General features: G+C 33.5%; 1 long non-coding RNA gene across 6 annotated transcripts in view; it reads right to left on the reverse strand.

Annotated features, from left to right (window-relative positions):
- The window catches only part of LOC130252575 (uncharacterized), a 112,816-nt gene that overhangs the window by 47,285 nt on the left and 49,594 nt on the right, over positions 1–15,937 (reverse strand). Inside the window, exon 5 of one of the 6 annotated variants that reach the window (XR_008840389.1) lies at positions 76–4,672. The exons of the other annotated variants lie outside the window; for them this stretch is intronic. This is a non-coding gene — a long non-coding RNA (uncharacterized LOC130252575). Of the gene's footprint in view, positions 1–75; positions 4,673–15,937 lie in introns of those variants that run through there. 6 annotated transcript variants of the gene reach the window in all.

Consider the following 15,937-nt stretch of genomic DNA (forward strand, 5'->3'; position numbering starts at 1 on the left):
AACAGGCTGCATTCTTGTCTTTACATACATACATTTTTACATGAAAATGCAGCCGGTCCTTGGCGTTCTGTTTGTAATTCCCAAGGGATGTGATAGCGCGGATCAAGTGGCTCTCACAGAGGCACAGCACGGCCACATGATGGGAAAACAGGCCTTTGGAGGTGTGAGATTAGCACAGAATCAAAGTGTGGGATTCTAGCACAGGATCAAAGCTCTTGTGACAGGAGGATCAGAGAGAAGCCGTGGTGAGGAGGAAGCATCGCACCAGAGAAAGGTTCCTGATATAAGGACAAGTTTTGCAGCTGGAGTGAAACACCTCTGCTCCTCCCTGCCTCTGGGATGCCACACACAAAGTAGAATTGTCCTTTGATCAGCAGATATTTTGAACCATTCAGCTAGACAGGAGCTTTGATTGCATTAAAATGCACACCCACATGGAACATCATACTTATTTTTTAGTTGTCTTTAATATCTCCACTTCTGCTGTTCCTCTTGATGAGATATTCCTATACAGTTGCTAAATAGGCTAAAATAAGAAGTAAAACAACTTACCTTCACAAGCTCCTGAAAGTACCTCCAGAAGCTCCCATTTCCAAATGAGAGAGAGATCCTGAGTTTATGCTCTCTGCCACAGATCAGTTTCCATAATGCACAATGATTTATGCTTCCAGGTTCCTTCTTTCAAAACAGATTTTGGAAGTTGAGATCTGACTGCTGCCAGTTCTCACTGACTGCAAAAGCAGGCATCAGCTGAAATGTTTCCACTGGTGTTGATTGTCAGGAGGTGCTAGAAACACCCTTGTTTTCCCTATTAATCTTATTTTGAATAGCTATGATTCCTAAGGGGTTTTTTTTATGTAAACATTTTGGAATTTTTTTGAATGAAGAGTATTTTTTGCTAATAGACGGTTCAGTTTTCTGTGTTTTTATACTTCATTTTTCTTTTCTCAAATAGATATGTTTTTCCTGAGATTTATAAAATAATTATTCAAAGTATCCCCATTTGTCATTCCTTCATGACTGATAAATGGTTTAAGTAAGCATCCTCTATTGTCATCAGCTGAGAGGTAATGCCATTCAAGGTTCTTATATTATTATATACTTAGAATTATATATTCATATACAGTATACTTTCCAGACATTCATTTCTGCAAAGTAAATACTATACACTAGTATGAACTTCTTTAAATTCACTGGTTATCTAGTGATTATGCCTTGAATTGATGAAACTTGCATCAATTTTCTTCCTTACTCATGGTTTTGCTCTTATGTGTACTAAGCATTTGCCACTTCCATATTTCCCAAGCTGCTTATAGTTAATAATACTCAAAAGAAAAACATGTATTGACCAACTCTAAATAAAAACTCACTTAGTCCAAAATTTTGTAAAGTATGATCAGTTATGCATAATATTAGAGAGCTCACATTTAAGGAAATGTCCTCAATAACTGCAGCTGTAACTTCATATATCTAAAAATAGCTCATTATATTCTGTATGGTTGTGCAAGAACTTAGTCATTATCAGAAAGGAAATAGAAACATATTCCCTAAAGAATTTGTCTTTTATTGAAAACTGTGACACCACCATATTACTTTCTTCAGAATTCATAATTTTCTTTGGATATCTGATAAGACAAAACATAATCAGCTGTTTGGTGCTAGAATGTTTTATTAATAAAGCCAAAGTTTAGGTGCTCAGATTTAATTCTTAGTGGTGTCATCTGTATACTGAATTCTATGACATGTTTTAAAGTTTAGAGATATTTGAATTTTAAGAAATTAAAGTACATATACTTTAGCAATATCTGATATTTAGATTTATGGATTGTAGTCTGGAATAACAATAAACAATTTTTTAAAAACTTGAATATATCCATACTTTGAAGGCAGAGAAAATAAGCAGAAACATCATGTCCAAGGCCAAAGCTTTTAATTAGTTCCTAAAACTTTACATCTCACAGATCAAAGAGGACAGATACAATCACTTGTGTGATAAACAAAATGGTGTTGCTTATCTTAGGAAAATATTAAATGCTGTCTCTTGCATAAATTGTGTGGTGGAACAAGTAAATTATTAGGTTCTTTATTCATGTATCATTCTTATTAATTTAATATTGATTTTATACCAACTCAGGATAGGACCAAATGCTTTTAAAATAATGAATTACAGTTCAATTGTTAAAATGGGTTATTTTAAACAAAATAACATTTCACTTCAAATAGATGGTCAAAGCTTTCTTTTATGTGGAACAAAAGAAAAGCCTCAATTAAAATGTTCAGAACTGCAGGCACCAACAAGAAAAAGGAAGCTTAAAGCTGTTTAGTCTAGTTTTATCTCAAAAAGGCATTTATTCTGCAGCAGTTCTGTTCTCCCTGGTATTCCAGAAACAAATTGTCTCACCTTGGTTCCAATGGAAAGGCACCTTTCCAATTCATACAGGCACTGCCATTATTTCCACCTACCATCCAAGGGGTTTAAAATGAATCACCCAATTATCCAGAATTATAGGGCAACTTGGTCTGCAGGCTTTTATTCAGCATGGGAACAAACAAAAAGCACACAGCAAAAGCACAGCTGCAGTAAAGAATCTTGATGTATCAATGGCCTTGGCGTTGGCTCCAGCCTGGCACTAAGTTTTAAGATGTAATGGGAATGCACCTGAGTCTCTCCAGAAGCAATAGCTCTGAACCCCAAGTATTTGTATATCTACAAGTTACTTATAATGAAATATTTTATTTCCTTGGAAGATCTATCAGTTTATTCAGGTGTTCAGTCATGGTTTTGCTACAAAATAACTGAAAAGTGTTCTTTTAAAATAATAATGGTAATATACTCATACATCATTGCACATAAATATCCAGGGCACAATGGCCACATAGTATAGGAATAAAATAAGGTAAATAAAACATATGCTATGAATAAAACTGGGTGAACATGCAAAATACTATTTATCATTTTCAGATTTCCACTTTACTGTGTTATAGCCTGACTACAGGGACACAATAATTAATCCCTTCAGAACTGTTCAGAAAACTATGAACTATTTCCATATGAACAATTCAGTATTCGATTTTTTTTATTACTATTTAAAACATATAGTATTTCATTGTCTGATTTTATAAGAGTTTATTGTTTGATTCAAAACCTGAAAATAAGAAAGGGTACTGGTAGATGGAGAAAACTCTGAATTTCCCTGCCTGCTTGGCTTTTCCTTCTGTCTTCACATCAGTTGAATGGAAAAAAAAAACTTCTAATATTTTAGTTGAATTAATAATTGACTCTTTTGCAGAAAATATTTTTTAAAGAAGGGTTTGGTTTCTTTTTCATGTAGAGGGGACCATGGTGGGGTTGGGTGGATTTTTGTTGTTGTTGAGGGTTTTTTTTTCTTTTTTTTCTTATTTGCTTCCATTTTCACTCTCGCCAACAGAAATACATGCTTTTATCCACATCCAAACTGTTTCCCAACTGTTAGGAAAATTCAGGAAAAACATTTCCAAATTCTGTGCAGCTTTCTTAATTAAAATTGTCAAACCTAGATGAACAGTCTTATGAGAAATAAGCATGGTTTATGCATGGTAAATGTACTTTTAATGTCCTTGAGAGCCAGTCATATTACTATATACTGGCCTCCACAACTTGAATGAGGTCTTACTAGCATTGATGGATTACTTCAGCAAAATCCCTTGTAGTTAAAAGCATTTGAAAGACACCCAAGGGGAGAAATAGCATTAAACCAGAGATATATTTATTTATTGCCAGGCAGGAATGCCCTCAGAAAGGAGTAAATCAAAGCTATCTCACACAGTCTTAAGAAAAAAGATGTTGGAATGACAAATTTTCCATGGCCCCTCAAGAAAAACACTAGTTTGATACAGAAAACCAGAGTAGATGGTTTACAAGTGATCATGGCTTGAGGATGCTTGGAGAATAATGGAGAAGTCAGGACATGAGACTATTTGTAAGAGTCACTGTCCCAGAGACTGTATTTCAACTCTTTTCCATAAATGCTCTAAATCTTAACTTAAATCTTTACTTAAATGTTAATTCACTTGTGGGAGCAAGATCAAAGTCTAAATCCAACCATGTGGAATAAGATGTTAAATAAAAATAAACTCCTCTTATTTGATGAACGAGATAAAATGATTACCACTGTTGTTATATACTTTAAGTTTTGTTGAACTGGTGCTAACTTGGCACAATCTGAATGGTGAGAACATGCACTTAAAAAAGAACATGTGTAACTGTGACCTTACCCAGACCTTGCAGCAAAATTTAGCATAATTGCTGGATTTCAACTAGGCCACAGTTGAAGTTCCTTCTTCTCAGGAAGACTTTGCTACACCAGCTAAGCTCCCTGTGAAGTCATTGAAGTCTTTCTATTTTTCTCAGTAGGAGATGAAATGGATCAATCTATAATAGCTTTGACCTTTTTAGGGTTGGAAGCTGGTATTGCACTGGAATAATCCACATCAATAGTCCAAGAATACCTATAAAGCACTTAATTTTTTTTCTTAAGGAAAAACAAAGCAGTAGGGCTCCTACAATGGTTCTGGAAACAGTTGTCAGATGTAAGAAGGAAATTGTGCACAAATGAATTGCTGGCAATTCTCAGAAGAATTAATAGCTGAATTTCACAGCTACAATAGTCTCTTGCATCTTGTATTCCTTCACCTGTGCCCAAGACAAAAGGATTATTCAAAATGCCAAGTGTAAACACATTTCCTTTATTTGCATTCACACCAAAATCATCTGAAAAGAGTGAATCCTCTGGAAGAGTCAAACTGCAATCTGGAAGTGAGGAAAAACACCTTAGGATATTACTGTTGCATAATTAAATTCTGACAACTTTCTGTCTGCTAACCCTTTTGAACTGGACCATAGCTCTTTGAACTTCAGAATAAGAATATTTATTTGTAAATGTCCTGAATCTCACTCTATTTCAAATCATTAAAAGTTTTTAAACTTTCCTGATTTGTTGAATGTTTTTATGCCCCTTGTAGGTACTCAATATTTGGGTCCTAGACCAGTGTGAATGGGTAGACATTTCTAAATAATAAATAAAGATGAAAAATCAATAAGTGGAAGTTCTTAATAATCATGGAATGCCCTCTCTTGTTCTTTGCTTTGAGGGTTGTTCTATTGTTGAGGTTTCTTTTTTAAATATGGTTTTCCTTATCAATTCAGTCCCACACTTTCACAGCTGCCAAATAAAAGTTCTGAAAAAACTTATATGCACCTTGTAGTATATAATTTCTTAAGAGTTTTTGCCAGGTTTCAAACAAGATTTATGTTATTTTTCTGTAAATGTAATATTCCAGTTCTGCTTGCAAAATGCCAATGTATTTAAAAAGCAATAATGCACACATTTTAAGTCACAAGTTTTTCCCTTGAAATATTGCTCTCTGCTGTATGTGTCTATTTTGGATTTTTCCACTTTGGTCATGTCCAGTATCAGGAACCACTTTTGTGAGTCTGTGAGGCTCTTTTTCTGCTTCATCCACGAACTTAACTACTTGAGCCAACTCTCTCATATCAGGGACACTTCATTCTCCTACTTTTAGTAGTTGTGCACATCTTCTAAAATAGAAAAATATCCTTCCTGCACAGAAAAATATCCTTCCTTGATGTACACTGGTTGAGAGTGATACTTCATACAGAGACAAGGAGAGAAAGAAAAAAGAAAGGAAAAAACCCTTAATTTAGCTGTTGTCAACATACACTCTCAGATACAATTTCCTTTACAGGCATAATTGTTACTAGGGCTTTGTTTACATATACAATTTCTCAGAGAGTTTAAGATCTGATTAGGGAAAATGGGAAATTGAAATATAAATTAAAAAACAAAAATACCCCATACATATTAACTAATATACTCTTTCTTTCTATTGAAATCTATTTCTGGGATAAAAGAACATTTGAATGATACAGAGCTTTCATTCTCCAGGGAAGACAATGGGAATTGCTTCTCTCAGCTCAGGATTATTATTCTTCCCAGCCAAATCTTTCAGTAGGAACCCCACATTTTTTTCCTTGTTCCATGTGTTTAACCTTACAAACCACAACAGTTGCAGAGACAACTGAAATATAACATTGGCATTTTATAGAAACAATTACCTTAAGAACAGAATATTTTTCTGGGCATTAGGGCCAGAGAGCCACATCTAATTAAATTCAAGCAAGCCCTATCCAACTAACTATGATTTATAGAGTTTAATGTATCTATTTTGCATATTTGTGGCTTATATTTCTATCTTTATATTTTATATTACTATATTTCAGCATTTTATTCAGTTCCCCTGCATATAAATTCTTTTGACATCAGCAGAAACAAATCTCAATGGCCCTGTGCTCATGTGCCTTTTTACATAGCAATTTAAAGGAACAGAACTTAAAGCCCAGTGGAGTGAAATTAATGTAATTTAATACAAAAAAAAGGATGTTCTTCTTTTAAAAAATATCTTTTGTGTTCACTTAGCTTTGGTTTGAGCATCAGAGCTGGAAGATCATTGATAGATATATGGTTACAGAGCATTAAAAACAGTGATTTTTCCAAGAAATAATTCACTGTATTCCAGACTGCAAGAAAAAGTATTAATGGAATTTGCATGCAAACTATTAACATGTTTGCTTATAATTCTCAGAAACAAAAGATATTTTTTCATTTTTATGTAAGATTAAGTTTAATATTTCAGGCAGGTTTTTTGTTTGGTTGGTTGGCTGTTGTTTTGGGGTCTTTTGTGGTTTTTTATCTTGAATTTTGAGTTTCTCAGAAGTGTGAAATTTTCACAATTATGCATTCTTAGCAAAGACAGATGGATGCTGGAAAAGGTTAATAATGTATGAAAAAGTTATCAAGACAGTAGCATGTTATAGCAATAAAGAATTTCTTTATAGATAGCTCTGATAACCTGTCAAATTTCTATCACTTATTTTAATTACAAGATATGAGGGGAAAACAGAAAAATAAAAAATAAGATAATCTGTCATTTCTGTGTCTTCATAAATTTCTGAGACAGTCAAAACAGAAGTTTTTTTCTTGAATAAAGCAGAAATTTGAAAGATTTTGTTTTGTTTTGCTTAGTTAGCAAACATGAAGTTGATATACAAAGTTCTTATTGAGGCTCTCCACTAATTTCAAGGATTTTTATTGTAAAATTTTTGTGAGGTTTGGAGAAAAAATATTTTTGGTAAAATTCTTAACAGTCTGAACCCTGGAAGAGGAGTACATGCTACTGTTTTCACTCAGAACCATCCCTTAGTGTTGACCTAATCTCTCAAGTCTTGAAAGAAAATTATACAAATAGCTCAATATTCATTGGACCAAAAATAAAAAGATAAAGTTCATGAACCTTAACTAGGTTGTGGAAAGAAACAATCCCTTATCTGGACCCCAATTGTCATGCAGAATAAAGAATAAATATTTGATTCTTACACATCATTGGTGACTAAAAGGATCATCAGAAAAAAATGATGCATTTGTATCTATCGTATTTTTATACATAATTTCTGCATGGAATTATTTTTAATTGGCTGAAAGCAAAATATTTATGGAGTGGAAAAATCTAATTAGTTGCAAATTTTATCAGGGTTTTTTTGCCCTATTGTTTACATTTTTATTTTTTTTTTAATAATGACCAAAATTATATTCTCAAAAATTGTGTTAACTCTAAATATAGAACTAGAGAGCAGAAGACTCACAATGGATTTATCCTGCATCTTTCATAATAAAGCAGTGCCATTTATTAAATCCAAAATCAAAACAAAAAAGGGTAAGGGAAAATTAAAAGGTGTCTTAACAAATTGGACTTAAGCACATAAAAAGCTTCATTTTTACCAGTTTTGTTCTGTTTTGTTCGTTTTTTTGGGGTTTTTTTTTGTTTGTTTGTTTGTTTGTTTGTTTGTTTGTTTGCTTGCTTGCTTGCTTTTGGTGGTGTTTTTTTTTGTTATGTTTTTTGTTTTTTTGGATTTTACCATTTAAAGATTAGGAGTGAGTGAAAGTTTTTATGTAGGATTATTTGTACATTTGACAATCTCACAAAACCAGTCAGAATGGTTAACATTAGGAATAAGTACTCCATAAATATATAAGAGTCAAGCCTTTGGCAAAAAATAATTATTTCCTTAATGCAGTAAAAATAATAGAAAATGGATCACAAAGAAGAAAAGCAGAAGGAAAACACGTATAAATAAATAAAATAAAATTTTTAAAAACCCACTAAAAATAGAAACTCTGGCCATTCTATCAATTACAATTATCAACTAAACTATCAACATTCTTAGGGCATCCGTGCGTTATATTCCAAAATTGAACTAAATGAAATTGTAAAATAGATGCCAACAACCATAAGACTTACAGTCCATATTTTTTGTATATTGTTACTTTTGTATGATAAAGATAATGCTAGCAAAGCTCTAATAAATCAGGCAAGGGTTTTGATTGCTTTTGGGAGCAATCACACAGAGGCAGCATAAAGTGTCCCACATCTGGATGCTCCCTATAATCAGTAAAATGTCTGTTGTGAAGCAAATTCACAGCCAGAATGAAAAATCACCATTTAATGGGGCTACATCTGCTCAATTCTTTGTCCATTGATATTTTATTTGTTTGCCTTTCCTTTTAACAACTAGTACTTTGAAATAGAAATCTATTTTTTAATTTTTTTAAAGATACAAGCAGTTAATTGACAAAAAGGATTCGTAGCTAAACTAAATGGAGAATCCTGGTTCATATTCTTTTAATATAAAATAAATAAAATCAACGATGTTATTACAAAAAGGACTGGATTACCAGAAGAAATTTAAAAATGTTTCCATACACTGTTAACTTCACATAAAACAATACATCAGCAACTGCCATGTTATGTAAGCAATTTTTTTTTTTTCTTTATTAATCTTATTACTATTCTTCAATCATTGGAACAGTCATAGAGTAAATGTCTGGTAAGAAATGTTCCATCAATTAAATGATTTGGTATCCACACTATCTGAATTGACTGCCATAAGAGCCCATGACAAAGGATAAAAACAGAGAGGTTTTTTTTGCAGGTAAAATTTCAGAAATTACCACTTTTTATTTCTATAGGATGATCTAATTTAGAAATACAATGCAAATATCTGCAGCAGTCTTGTAGAGCCAGGCTCTTTAGTACTTGCTGAGGTGGATATCCTTGTCCTTCTGTGGGTGGTACTGAATTGCTGGTCTTTTCAGACCTACATTATTTTGCTGTTCAGCTCTCAGATAACAGGAGAGTTTAGAAAATTGCCTTCAGATGTTCAGTTTTGAAAAATAAACAAGTTTGCTCTAGAGAATCCAAAAGGCTTCAGGACACAAATTCTTGTTCTTAATGCATGGGTAAGAGAGCAATATCATGTACCTCTGGCCATCTAATGTGCACAAAGTCAAATTGTATGATCAACTGACTGCTCAAGTACATAAGAGATGTGAAATTAGTGGGGGGGAAAAATTCAGCTCATATTGTCTATTTTCTTTTGCATTTACAAAATCCTGGAGATATTAAGATGGATCATCTTTCTTGGAAGGAGCCTAGGCATCACAAGAGGCAAGTCAAAGAATCTGTGGGAACTCTGCAAGTTTTTGCTGAGAGGTTTAAGAGAAGAGCCAGGGAGTCTGCTACCCATTATCTGCAGTAAATTAAGAAGATATTTGTGGCATTACCCTTTGGAGATATAGTGACACACCAGCAAATCAGTGGCATGGTTCTGCATGGTGCTAAGTCTCCTGGCCCAAGACCAAAGCAGCAGTTCATGATTTGTGGAGCTTAAAGGTAAAGTTAGTTTGTTAAGCAAAGCCTTACTCAAGTAGCCTGAATCCTTGGCTAGATTCAAAGGTTTCAGCTCCCACTTCACTGTCAAGGAAGATCATATATTCAATGAGTTCAGCACTAGATCTAGTAGGAAATTCTCATGAGGAATATTATCCCACTGGAAAAGGTCAGGCCACTGAAACTAAGACTTGTGTACTGGGAATACTTTTGAGGTACCCTACAGAAAGTGCAGAGAGTGAGTTGGGAGTCTGTGTATGAGAAAAAATAGTGCATTGTCTTTTAGAAGGGACCTTTCCTCATAGAGGTGTTTCTGTCCAAAGATATAAAGAGATAATAGGAAAGAGAGAAAGAGACATGTATTATAAGAATATGTATATTTATACACAATAAAGAAACTGAGAGAACACATGCCATAGCTATTTAAAATTAATTATAGAAATGTTTTGCCCTACAGGTTTGTTTAGAAGAGTGAGGAATAGTCTGGAAAATTGGAATTATCAGTGCTAAATCCTCAACACAGCATACCAACTGAGGAAACTAGTTCTTAACCAATTCCAGCTTTTACATGAGCTCCTAGTTGGATGTTTCCAAACCTGCCATGCTCTGATTCTCTTTCCATACATTCTCAGGAAGGCACCATATCTTATCACTGGTACAGAAATTCAGCAAATATTCAAGCAGATCCAATCAAAATCAGAAGAGTGTGCCCCATTAATAGCTTTATAAATTAATTTCTATGAATTTAAATGATACCAAAACATTTTGTATGTATGTTATTCAAAGAAGCAGCACTCTGGAAAATGAAGAGATATCAGAGAAATTGAGGAAGGCAGATGTTTGAAAAAAAATATTGCTTCAAACATAGCAAAACCCTAACAGCAATCAACAATATGATTTAAATAGCAAAGTTTACTCATGGATGGAGTCCAGGTGGACTTGACAATTCCTACTGTAACCTCAAATATGGAATTAAACTACACTTACTTTTTCTTCTAATCACTGATCTAGCCTATAAGATCACAGTGGCCACTCTTCATTGGCAGTATTTTAATGAAAGTTAGCCCCCCAAAACCACCTAACAACAGAAAGTCAGGTGATATTTGTATTGTATTATGTTAATCATAGTACAGAAGAGCCCAGGAAATAATGTGTGATGGCCATTGGGCCTGTTTTACCACCAAATCCTTTTAAAAGAATCCTCAAACAGAATGGCATTACTAAAAGATTTAAAGAAAAATATAGAAAACAATCTAAAGTAGTAAATGGTCTAAGAAGAAAATTTTTTGTTTAAAATAAGGGGTTTAGTCCCAAACATTACCAGTATAGCTACTCTTAAATGAAGCTATTGAGTAATTTGAAATAAAAACTATTAAATCAAAATGAAAAAGCTTTTATGATTCATATCTCTGGGTTGTTCTTAATTTAGACATTGTTTCTTCCCAAATTGAGATAAGAGCAGAAAATAGCTGAATTTTGCCATTTATAATATGTGAAGTAGCTAGTGTGAAAACAAACCTTACAGTCAACTAGAGTAGCTCTGAATAAATTATCAGTACTCCATACAAATAAAACACAGACTGGCTCTAGGGCAGTGACAGAAAGAATAATTTTCCAAAGGAAATCCAAACACATGATAATGCATTGACAGGCTAAAATATGAATGTCTGTGCATGACACTCCTACCTTGTTGGCTATCCCCATGGATAATGGCACCTGAACCTTGAACAGAATTGTTTCCCAGCAGGGACAACAGTCAGAATATGCTTTTAGCTTTAGATTTCATCCATCTACACCAACACATTCTGTTAATTATTTTCACTAGACACATATAATTAATTTTTTACTTTGGCAGCCATTTATTCATACCTTATTTATAGTCTATATGGCAAATAAAGAATATTCAAGAGTTTTAGCTCTTAGTCCACTTTTGTATTTCAAGTTAATAGTAGTGCACTGTAGAGTACCTAGCAATAGAAGTACTCTTATGAACATTTTAAATAGTTATGACTCTGGACTACATCTAATAAATAAATAAACCAAATTAATTTTCACAGTTTGCCCCAAATGTATCCACTTATTTTTCTGCATGACTTACATTGTACATTCTTCCTATAAACAAATTGTCACTTATAGAAAAGTACAAATACATGCTGGCATGATGATATAACTGAAGCAAAAGTATTGATGAAATTTAGGAATTAAACCGAAACAGATTTGGCTCACCTGAAGCTATTCACACGCTTATTATCAGCAGTTTATATCAGAAAAGAGGATCTCTTTAATATCTACTATTTTATTTAGCTGCATCCAAACAGGAGTTTTTATAATTAACTAAAAATGAGCTGTGCTTTACAGAAGTCATGATCAGAACCCTGTCCCAGTCCTGAGCAATTAGCAAGGAGAAAAGAAAATTGTTTAAATTCTGCCTGACCCCTCATTATTTAAGAGATGAATTTCCTTAGTAAGGAACAATTTTTCTGTTTATAATTTCAGATTTCCCCATCCAATCCCACAACTGAGTGGTATTTTAAACATTTTTGTACTATAAGCAACATTTTTCCTTTAAGGTCTTGCAAAAATCTATTTTTCTGTTCTGAAACACCATGATAAGATGATCATGATTCTTTCACTGATTTTAATACATGGAATAATTGTGACTTTACAACCATATGGGAGATAAAATTACATATGTGCTTAGACATTCACTTCCAATAAAGCTGTCAGCCTGTCTAGCAAAGGTCACATCTCTGATAGAAAATACCAGACAGCAGAGGAAGTCATTGCATGCATCAGTCATCTCATCACAGTAATGATACAGATTGCAATATGTCCATTTTATTATATCACTATTATTCATTATTATTACATATTTTAAGTTCAGTTAGCAGCCTGCCTCAGAATTTTCCTTATTAGGTTTTCCCAGACTGAGAAAAAGCAATCCTGCTCTACTACAGTCTCTATTCATTAGTTTTCTATTTCTTACCAGGAGATCATAGTCTGCATTTTATTTTTGGGGAGCTGTCTTCTAAACTGGAAAACACCTACCTAAAGAGAGTAGATTCATGCCAAGCCCAGAACATACAACCCACTTTAGTTTAAGGCAGAAAATCTCACAGCAGTAAGAGATTCTGAGTCTATTCCAGTGCTCTCAGAAAAGCTAAAAGATGGAATATATCCAGCAATTAGGTTTTATCATGTTGAACACAACTGCTGTGCCTCTTCTTCTGACCTCAACAAGAAGTTTCTTGGTTTTACACAAGTTCCATTGCTTTCAGCACTCAAACCCAGGCACTTTACAGATGTTTACAGTAGAAGCTAGACCCAGGACAAAAGCCTTCCAAGCACCAGCTTTTTCTTGGTTTACTCTTAATAAACATAGCTATTGCTTTTTAATCAAATAAGGATTTCCATATGTTCTGAGGATTTCCCAGAACAAGGAATGTTTTCCTATCCCCATATTATATTTCCATATTTAAATATGTACTCATCCAAATCCCACAAACAGAAACAATGCCTATTGTTTGCAAAGAGCTGATTTCCTGGGTGAATTACCATAAGGAATACAATGAAAAAAACAGTGCGAATGCAATGCAAAGTGAACAAAATAAAAACTAAAACCTTCTTTTACCATTACAGTTCTAATTTAATACTGTGTTTCAGGCACATAAAGGCAAGAACATCCAAAGTTTCTTTACATCTTATTACTGTAACATTCTGTTAGCTTTGAACTGTGATTTTAAGGTAAAAGTTTATACAACAAAACTTCAGGAAATGGTTTGTCAGTTTAGTAAAGCCCTTCTACTGATTTTTTTTCACATTTGTGATGCAGTATTTTTCTCTCTTAAATGTCTCTGTCAGTAGTAAACTTCTGAAAATACAGAGGTTGCAAAAGCTTGACACAGTAATGTACTAATCCTGATTTAAGCACCATGTGGTATTCACTTTTCTACCCTTCCTGCAGTTCCTTGTACAAATAGCTGTATCTAAAAGAGTAATTCACAAAGAAGGACTAAAGAGATAAATACAGCTGAAGAGAGGGAGATAAAAAAATAATAAAGTGAAAATTCAGACTGTACTTTAGACAATGCAGGAATGGGCAAGAGTCAGCTTAGTCTGATGGATAGCTGGTCACTGCTTTGGTGGTCTGGGAGATAATAGAAGACAAAGGAGTGCTCCTGCAAACTTTTTTTTGCCTATTTTATTATAGAATAAACATCATGTGAAGAGTTTGCTCTGCGTCTATTTAACATACATACATATGCTCAAATTATATTTATATAAACTTTAAATGCACAACTGCAAGCACATTTATAATAAAGGGATGTGAAGACATCTATCAACTTCTGATTTATTTAATTTCCACACTTTTCTGTAGGAGTTATCTAACCTGAAAACTTTCAAAGGGAAGGCATCAAGCAGGCTAGCTCACTTATTTGATTGATTAAATTTCTGAAAATTACTAAACTAATTTGGAGATTAAAATTTATTGGAATGACATGAAGTCCCTTCTTTCATTCTTCACATTTGCCATCTGACTTCCTTTTCCTTCAATTAAAGTTTCTTGTCCTGCTTTGCCCCTCCATTTTCACTGATCTGAACATGTATATCACCCTTCCCTGATTCAACACAGAGTCAACTAACTTCATTTGCACCTGTAAGAAATTTTATGTTTTGTTTAGAAGCTCGAATGAGTAAAACTGGCTGAAGGTAGCAGACTTCTAAATAACTTTCATGGGTTTACATGCATCGACTGCTGTTAAAGTACCTTTTCCTCTTGTGCATGACAGTTCCTGGCTGTTTAAAAAAAATGCAAAAGAACAACCAGCCAAACAAACCCAAACAAACAAAAAATCTTGCACACTTTCCACACCTAACCAAAATACCAATGCAATGTGACAACATCTTGCTTGTGATTATTTTATCCTGCTGATAGCTTAAAATCTTGTTACACTTGAACAGCATAAATGCAAAGATTCTGAACTTTGCTCGTTTCCTTTCAAAACTTGAAAATTTAACTTTTGGATGTGAGATGGCAGACTCAATCAAAGAGTCTCTTTCATTTGTTATTTTTTTTTAAGATTTATTTCACTTCTTAAAACTGAAAGACTTTTATTGCCAAACTTTTAAATTAAATAAAAGAGTTGCCACAGCTAAAAGCGTTGAGCCAAGCAATGTGAGAGAGTCTGGAATCATTCCACTCCCTGTTTGGGTCAGATATAACTTGGTTAAGGCTAGAACAGATGGAAGTTGTGTTTAATCATGACTGTGGCATCAAGCATCCCTGAAGCAAATAAAAGAATCATCTCAGTAACTAATGGCTGTGTTCTGATGTCACTAACAAGGCTGCAATCAATATTAACTCCATGATGCAATTAGGTTCAGAAAACACAATTCAACATGGGGTTTGTGCACTAATGCTTCATAATTAAAATGTAAATGACTGACATTTACTCCACTCATACACGTTGTCCAATTCTTCTGGACACTTACATTTGGCTAAAGCAATTACTCTCATAATAGATTACTGTATGCAGAAAAACATCAAATTAAGATTATCACACACATAAATAAACAAAACAACCCCCAGGCTATGCAAAAGATGCATGAAGGCATTTCATAAAGTTATAATATTTACAGAAATAATATGAAGTACTGATTATGCTAGTCAAAAATACATTTGAATTAGTTACAGACTACAATGTAAAATAATTACAATAAGACTAACTAATAAGGAGGACTCAGTGTTATTTAGAGAGGCAGCAGAATATTCTTTCTATAAATTAGATTTCAAGGCTTTATACTGGAAGTTGTAGGTGGATACATACAAAATAATTATGAATAAGAAATACTTGAGAATCAACTGAACCAAAGCCAATATATAAAACAAATAAGATTTCTGCTGGGAATGGAAGAAAAGTATGGAAAACCCTCTAAGGCAAATGCAAAGACTATTAAATGAAATTTGAGCAGAAATCCAGCTTAGGGAAGATATCCAAGAAGAAACCAGAACAAACTTGATCCAGGGCATATATAGAGAGGTAATTTTTTAAATTAAAAGATAAAGTGAACCAATTGTTTATAGCAAAAACAATATTAATAATATAATTGGGGCTTTTGATTGGTTAGTTTGTTTGCAGACACATCAAAATTA

The sequence above is a fragment of the Oenanthe melanoleuca genome, chromosome 4, assembly GCF_029582105.1.
Source record: "Oenanthe melanoleuca isolate GR-GAL-2019-014 chromosome 4, OMel1.0, whole genome shotgun sequence".
NCBI lineage: Eukaryota > Metazoa > Chordata > Aves > Passeriformes > Muscicapidae > Oenanthe > Oenanthe melanoleuca.